The sequence below is a fragment of the Eulemur rufifrons genome, chromosome 30 (assembly GCF_041146395.1).
Source record: "Eulemur rufifrons isolate Redbay chromosome 30, OSU_ERuf_1, whole genome shotgun sequence".
Lineage (NCBI taxonomy): Eukaryota > Metazoa > Chordata > Mammalia > Primates > Lemuridae > Eulemur > Eulemur rufifrons.
Window position 1 is genome coordinate 21,577,727 of NC_091012.1, and position 8,180 is coordinate 21,585,906.

At 45.6% G+C, this 8,180-nt stretch overlaps 1 pseudogene; it reads right to left on the reverse strand.

The window, feature by feature from the left end:
• The window catches only part of LOC138378825 (gamma-aminobutyric acid receptor subunit theta-like), a 36,237-nt pseudogene extending 29,378 nt beyond the window's left edge, over nt 1-6,859 (reverse strand).
• Between the last annotated feature and the right edge of the window lie 1,321 nt (nt 6,860-8,180).

Below are 8,180 nucleotides of genomic sequence, written 5' to 3' on the forward strand. Positions count from 1 at the left end.
TATTCTGACCTGTAATACGACCTGTTCAAGTCATTAAAAAAAATTGTGATTTAAATCATTACTCTTCCTTCCACAAACAGTGAAATAGTGCATCCTACGTAAAGCAAAGTGTGTCGAGTGCTGTGGAGGGATTGAAAGATAAATACACAATCTCTTCCATATTCGGGAGTCAGGAGCAAACACATAAATAGAAATCTCATAAACGTTGCATACTAGGAATGGAAGGTCAACTTGCTGGAACTATGCAGTAAAAAAGTGGAGGTTAATAGCTGCTTAGTAGGAAAAGGCATGAGATTTCGACAGGACAAGAAAAACGAGTCGTAGCTACTGTGCAGGAAAAGCACAGGAAAGCACGGGGTGATGCTGAGCTGCGTCACAGAGCGATGTCTCCCTGGGGGATGAAAGAAAGAACACAGTCAACGAAGTTTCAAAAGGGGTCATCTAACGGGGGATGGGGGGAGCTGGACTGTGAATGTCTAAGAATTCAGGAGGGGAAGCTACTGGAAGGCTGGGAAGAGTCAAGTGTCATATGTTAAGAAGAAAAACTAAAAATGGATCTATCCTATGACCCAGCCACCCCACTGCTAGGCATGTATCCAAAGAAAGGAAATCAGTCTGTGGAAAAGATCCCTGCACTCCACACACTGACTGCAGCACTAGTCACAATAGCCAGGACTTGGGATCAACCGAAGTGTCCATCAACTGATGAATGGATAAAGGAAATGTGTACACACACAATGGAGTATCATTCAGCCATAAAAAAAATGAAATCCTGCCATTTGCAGCCACAAGGATGGAACTGGAGGACATTATGTTAAGTGAAATAAGCCAAGCAGTGAAAGACTGACTTCCCGTGTTCTGACTCCCATGTGGGAGCTAAACATTAAAACCATTGCTCTCATGGTGCTAGAGAGTAGAATGGTAGGACTACAGGCTGGGAAGGGTAGCAGCAGAGAGCGGGGATGCAGTGGGAATGGCTAACGGGTGCAAATATATAGCCAGACAGAATGCACAAGATCTAGCATAAGACAGCACAACAGGGCGACTACAGTCAACAAGTTATCGTATACTTTAAATTAACTAGAAGGGTGAAATTGGAATGCTCCTAACACAGAGAAACGAGAAATGCTTGAGGTGACGGGTAGCCCAGTCACCCTGATTTGATGAGTCCACACTGCATGCCTGTATGAAGACATCACTTGTATCTCATAAATATAGACAACTATTAGGTATCCATAAAAAAATTAAAAGCAATTTGTCATCACATCAGTAATACTGCAGTACTGCAATACTACTGCAATCCTGCAATAGTACAAGCAAATATGCCACGAACTACTCAGGAAATCAATTTGAAATAAAAGAAATACTCATTCCTTACAATTGTGTCATTGCTCTTTGAGAACCATTGGCAGTAGGCAGACAATGCAGTCACATGTAGCAATGACCTACTCCTCCCGTGTTCATCTATAGTTATTTACTCTGCTACAAAACTCACTGTGGAACAAAGAGCCATGAAGACCCTTAGTAACCTATGAATATCCTGCACCATATGTGTATTTTTGGTAAAAGTGCTGATTTACCATTTCCTGGCATGACTATCACCCACTACCACTAATAAATCCTAAAAGTAAAAATACATGTATTACTTTTCTTAAAATGGGACCAATGATACCAAAGTGGTAAATGCTTAAGAATTTTCAAGAGAGAGAATGTTTTTCCATCCTTGTGATACCTCACTTCAAAGGATGGGCTCAGTCTCTATCCAGAATAATATAAGAGGTGCTAGATCACCATTGTGTTTTGTAGTTGAGCAGTACTCCATGGTATGCATATACCACATTTTACTAATCCACTCAGGTACTGAAGGGCATTTGGGTTGTTCGGCTTGGGCGGGGCAAACAGCATTACATGTAACCAAAATGTTTGCACCCCCATAATATCCTGAATAAATGAAAAGAAGTAAAAAAAAAGAATTTTAAAAATAGAATCACATTAATATAAGTTAGAAAAGAAAAACAATATTTCTATACAAAATATACAAATTATGTGCTATGAAGCTACATTGTGTTGCCAAATACAACAGACCTTTAGGAATGCCACATGTAACTCTTTCAATTCTCTCATTCTCCAGCTCTCAACAATTCTAGAGTGGTCACAAGCCTTTTGTAGCTGTAGAAGTATACTCTGCAAATATAAAAGGGAAAAGTTGTAATAGTGCTATGAGTAAAATTGAAGATTTAGGAAAAAATGGTTCTATATTAAATTTCAGTAGAATAGCAAATTTTCTCTTTTAACAACAGTATATACGTATGTCTTATTCTTGATGATTTTAAAATCCACACACATGTTCTTTTCAACAATGCTGGACTTTCTGTTCCTCCATAGAACACGCCTCTGAACTTGGCCACTCGCAAGGTCACAGCCTACATTTGGTCAGTCCCAGTAACTGCAACATCCACACAATATAAAAGATACCAAAATCTCACAGAGGAATCAGGTCATGGATACACTGCTAAACCATGTTAAACAAACTTATTATGTAGTAACTCACTTGATGCTCAAAGCAACTCCACAACATAGGTTCTCTCATGATGTCCCCACCATAGCTGAGGGAATTGAGGCACACAAAGGATGTGCTCAGGCTTCACAGCTTCCAATGGTCAAATCAGAGTTGGACCTCAAGCACTGTGGTTCCAGAGGCCACTCCCTGGACCACGGTACTGTGCTGTTTCTCCATTTTTCCCAACATCCAGCCACTACTTCCCACCCTTGGCAGGTCACTCACTTCAGTACTACAGCCCAGTAGTCCCCAGGACCTAACATCCAGTGGGTGAGCGCTTTGGACTGTTCAACTCCCCACCCCCGTGTCCTCATTTTCCTCAATTCCAGCTTCAATTCCATCGTCAGTCATCATACCTCTGTCCTTGCTTCTACACCCTGCACCCCTCTCCCTTGGCCAACGTGCTCAGCTAGACCCCAGCCCAGAAAAACCCAATTGCACAGCAGCTCTGACTCAAGCAAGCTGACTGGTCTCATTGTCAATTCATGATCGCTATGACCCTAACCTAAGATGGACTCCCTAATGCCACTTGGCAGTTAGAGTCCCCTAGTCCATTCCCTGGCCCACTCTCAGGACACAATTCCAGGCCTTGTCCCCTGCCCTAAAGGTAACACCTCCTCTCCTGCCCCTACCTCTAACTGATGACCTTAGTGTCTCTCTAAAGGGACAGGACCAATCCAAAGAGGACGTCCTGGCTCCCGTCGCCACATCTCCCACCCACCTTGTCCATCTGTACTCTTGGACTCTACCTTCTCTCCTGGAAGTTTTGCATGAATGATTCATCCCTGACAGTCTGAGACAAGAGATTAATTAATTAGAAAGCTAAGCCTGATACCAACAGCTAGTTTTTCTTCCTCTTCTTTGAGTTTCTTCGCACCCAGATCCCACTCCTGAATCAAAGCCTGGAACTGCTGAGAATAATCCAGACAAAGCTTCTGCCTGCAGAACAGAATAATGGATGCTGTGACACTTCCTACCAATAACAAAAAGGGAAAACACTTTCGAAACAAAATTATTTTGTCACGACATGTACCGTGAAGGGAGAAGGTGATGACATCAGCTGCAATCCTCTGATGGGAAGATACAACAGAGGATTTACTCTCATGACAAGAATCTTTGTTTGTTACCAGCTAAGAGAGAAGCTACCTCACATGTCTTAGCTCTTCAAAACCACGGAACATTTACTGTGTTATAAATTTTCCAGGAAAATGCATTTTATTGACATGGGTTTCTTTTTTCCTTTTCTCTTCCTGAATAACACACAGGTTGTGATGTCACAAATAAATTCCATGTGAATATTGTACCCACTTATCATCTGTGACCTCCCACCAGAAACACTTCATTTTTCCCCATGTTTTCCTGTGACAACTATTTGTACAAGTAGTGAGACTAATTCAGTAAAACTTACAAATTATTGACAACATAAGACTAACCTTTTTCTATATGCTCGAACACAGTCTTAAATGCTAAAGACACTTAACTCTAATTCAGGAAGCACATTCATGGAAGGAATAAAAACTTCTTTAGGTTAAGCACATCAACTGTGATTGCCAAGAGCAAAATAGGTCACCTTTATTGACCTTGAGGAAATACATCTTATTTCAATTATGGGGTATGGGGTGAGGTCAGAGGACTAAAGGAATTAATTCCTTAGGGGAAAATCAAGCCAGATGTATTTTCAACTTGAGCATCCTCCAAATACAGCACATAGTATGTTTCTTCCGTAGTTTCTACTCATGAGTATACTAAGAAATGAGACAAATGGTTTTGCTCGAAATTTCCAACCACCTTACGTTTGCTCTTGATGGGTTTTCCAAGCATGCTCAATTGTCTGCTGCATGGTGTTGACAGAAGCCTCGGTGTTCATTTTGAAATGTTTTCTCTTTTCATAAAGAACCTTTTTCATGTCCCCTGCATTGCAAATAGATACCCATTGAAATATACTCTTGGAAACTATTCCCGTCCTATATGTTCAAGTCAATTCCGGCAACGGTGGTTCCGCAGTATTTGGAAAGACACTTAGCACTAACAAATAGGCATCATTTCAAAAAGCAAGATACTTTGCTTCCTTTTCGCTTTATTTATTTATTTATTTATTTATATTTTTGTGAAAGCTTCCAGCTACTCCTTTAATTCAGTGTGCCTTAACGGGACATCGCTTTTTAATTTAAGATGAAAATACAGCTAAAGATTGAAAGTTTCTGTTTTCCAAAATGTGAGAAAAGGGTGACACTGACCCCTTTATTTTGTCATGAGATAACGGCTATAAAGGCTGGTTCATAACATTTTATGAAATATTCACCAACTGAAAGGACAGAGTTAGATGAATGATTGTTAGAATTTGTTACATGAGACACAGAAAATTTTTCCAATTAACAGGCCTTCAAAAAGATACAGAAAATTTCATGAAAAATGAATAAAAAAATTTAATTTAGCCAGTGAACCTTTCAAATAAATTAGACTAAAAGACAAGGAAATGAGAAAATTTATTCAAGAACACTTTCCACATCATTTCGTGGAGGGTTTGCGTATCATTGTCATCAAAAGGTTGCATTGTGGAAAATTCAAATTTGCTAAACTTATAAATACTTTTACTACTTCAAATAATGCTTTGCCAAGCCTACGACTGACTCTCTGTAACAGATCTACCATCAGTACTTATTTTCCAGTAATCATGAATGAACTGCAGCATTCTACAAATAATTTGGAAATATAGTTTATCATGTATATTGATCAAATTATAAGACAGCTCACAAATCAAGCACACTGTCCCAAACAAATTGAGCAACGGTATCAAAACTCACCTGTTCGTATGAATTATCCACACAGAGGAGTCAAAAATTGACTCTCAGACTTAAGACTATGTCCTTTAACACAGTTAAGGTAATTGATATCGGACATGTTCCTTTAAAACTTGCCATTGACTCTGATCATACATCACTCCATTGCTAGCCACGTTGTGTTTCGTTCTCCATTACCAGGGTTATTAAGGTGAATATAACGATAGGCAGGTATTTTAGGGGTCTCGACCGGCACTCCTGCCACCCATGGAGAAGTAATTGGGAAGTTATGGGAAATAACCGACACGGGAAAATGAAACATTGACGTTAAAACTGGATCTATGACTCGCTACGTGGCACAGTGTGGAAGAGATTATTTCATCAGTTTCTTCTAATGTTCCACAGTGCATCAAATAAAAGCATCACCTCTCACCAGTGATGGTACCATTGTCAGTGCCATTCTCTTCACATCAACAATTCGAAGGGGCAAGTAATCTATGGAGCTGAATCACCCTCAAGACTTAGGTAACATCCTGTACCTGAGAACAAGGCAGTAAACGACAGGAGTGCCACGCACTGACTGACAGTTCCTGCTGTAAACGTTATATGGTTTATGAAAAGTGTCTTCACCTACAAATATCTCCTAAAACATACCTTCAAATCTCTCCAGCATATTCTGGACCTCATTCCTGCGAAGACATTACATTCACATTTACATTGTTGGTCAGTGAAATACCATGTGTGCATTAGAAGAAATGCCTTCTGCCAAGTGCTTTACATACAACGCCTGCCACATGAGTGGAAGCTGATTTTCCTTAATTACTTTACTACCAGGCAAAAATGACTCTGAACACATTACCCTGTATCTTGCTCAGGAGTGCCTGAACAGGAGCTGTTTTCTCCACCGTCACCCATTCCTAGATAGTTTTCTGCATTGAAAGCAAAAAGGACAAAGATGTTTAAAGGAAGGATGCGGGAGGCATGTCCTATCGGTGGAATTCCTGGCCTCTTGGCCGCCAAGAGCCGGCAAAGCAGACCTACAGGTGGAACGGTTTAGGTGTAGGTCGCGTGAAATGAGGCCAGGGTCTGAGACCATTTCACCGAGGCACTTCTGCAAGCCTTTGGGCGTTACAGTCACGGCAAACCGTGTACTGCCTATCAGACACGTTGGAAGCAAGGGCTGCACCCGTCCAGAAGAGCTGGGCTAAAAGCTTCTGTAACTCTGCTAGGGGGTGGGAGCATGAACCCGCTTTCGAAAAAACCTGGGGCTCTGGTGCATTTGCATGGTGGAATCCATAGCAATGACGGGGCCCTGGGCCGCCCACGTGCTCGGTCTGCCAAGAGACGAGACAGACCGTGCCCTTGGACGGGCACAGGCTTCGGGGAGCCCCTCGCCCAGCCCGCCGCCCCTCTGTGCGCTTTTACCTCCATGCTGAACGTCATAGGCTGCCATAAGCTGAGCCTCCACCGGGGCCTCGGCAGCCCTCCTCCTGACGCGCTTCCTTCCTGGGGGTGCCATGGCTGGCTGTCTTCAGACGCTAGAGATGACTCCTGACCCTTGTGAGCGCAAAGACACACTACAGAAATGGGGACCGGTTCAGTGAGAGCCCACGGGTGAGGGCGAGGCTCTCCAGGTTCAACAAGGGTGGGGCTGGCTCACCCTCCTGCCTCTTGTCACAGCAGGAGGGGACGAGGAAGATGGTGCCAGCACCCGGTCCCGTCCAGTCCCACCCCGGCCCATCCCTTCAGTACCCGTCCCATGCTGTGGCCACAGAGCGCACCCCTGCCCCGCACACCCCAACTTCAGTGCCCTCTGCCTGCCCCTCACCACGCCCTTGGGACAAACTGGGGCCCTGGCCCTCAGGGCCCCAGGGATGCCCTGTCTGCCTGTCCGTCTGGGGGCACAGACCGTGGTGGAGTGACTCCTTATCCTTCCAGCCCTCTGAATGGGTAATGAACCCATCTGCACCTGTTCGGGACACTCAGGTGAGAGCCCTGCCCACTTGCCACTGCAGACGCCAGGGGGATCCCACGTGATCCGAGTGTCCCGTTATTATGGTAGCTGGGCAAGAGGGACACGTCCAGGTTGGGTCCTGCCGCCCCTGCCACGTCCTTTACCCCACCCACACACATGCAGAGCCCCGCAGTGAGCCTCAGAGGACCTGGGGACCCTCAGGCCCACCCCCCGGACCGCCCTCAGGGGCCTTGCCCTGATCCGGGTCCCAGGTGACACAGGGGGCATTTTGTCAGAGATCAACCCCGGGCCTGCCGGGCTCCACAGCCACGTCCCCAAGGTCCAGGGGCCCAGGCCTCCCCCACCTCCCCACCCAGTCGCACCTCACCTGACAGATCCCGACAGAACCCCCTCAGAAGACGCGGGCGACCCAGGCACCGCGAGGACGGACGCTCCTCTGCTGGCCTGTGTCCACGCGATAGCAGCCGGCTTCGCTGATTGGCCGGCATGGCACGTGTTCAGGAGGCGGAGCCACGAGGAGCGACGCCCCCTCAGGGAAGCAATTCACCTGCAGGACGCTTAGAGTAGCTGGGCCCTGAGCATGGGCTCCCCAGGTCCTGGTCCTGGGCAGCGACGACAAGGGGCCGCTCCCCAGTGCCTCGCCTCTGGGCTCCTTCCAGCCGGCCCTGGCCCTGCGCGAGGAGCAGCCATCACCCTGGAGATGGTGGCTCGGTCACCCCCTCCCGTGGCCGTGTGCGTTCTGCACACGCGCCTGTACAGTTACCTGCCGTGGCTTGGTGTCCCACGGGTCCGGACCTCGCTGGAGAGGGTCTCCTGTTCTAGGTAGGATTCTGCCACTTGCTGGCCGGCTCCACAGTGTGTCCCT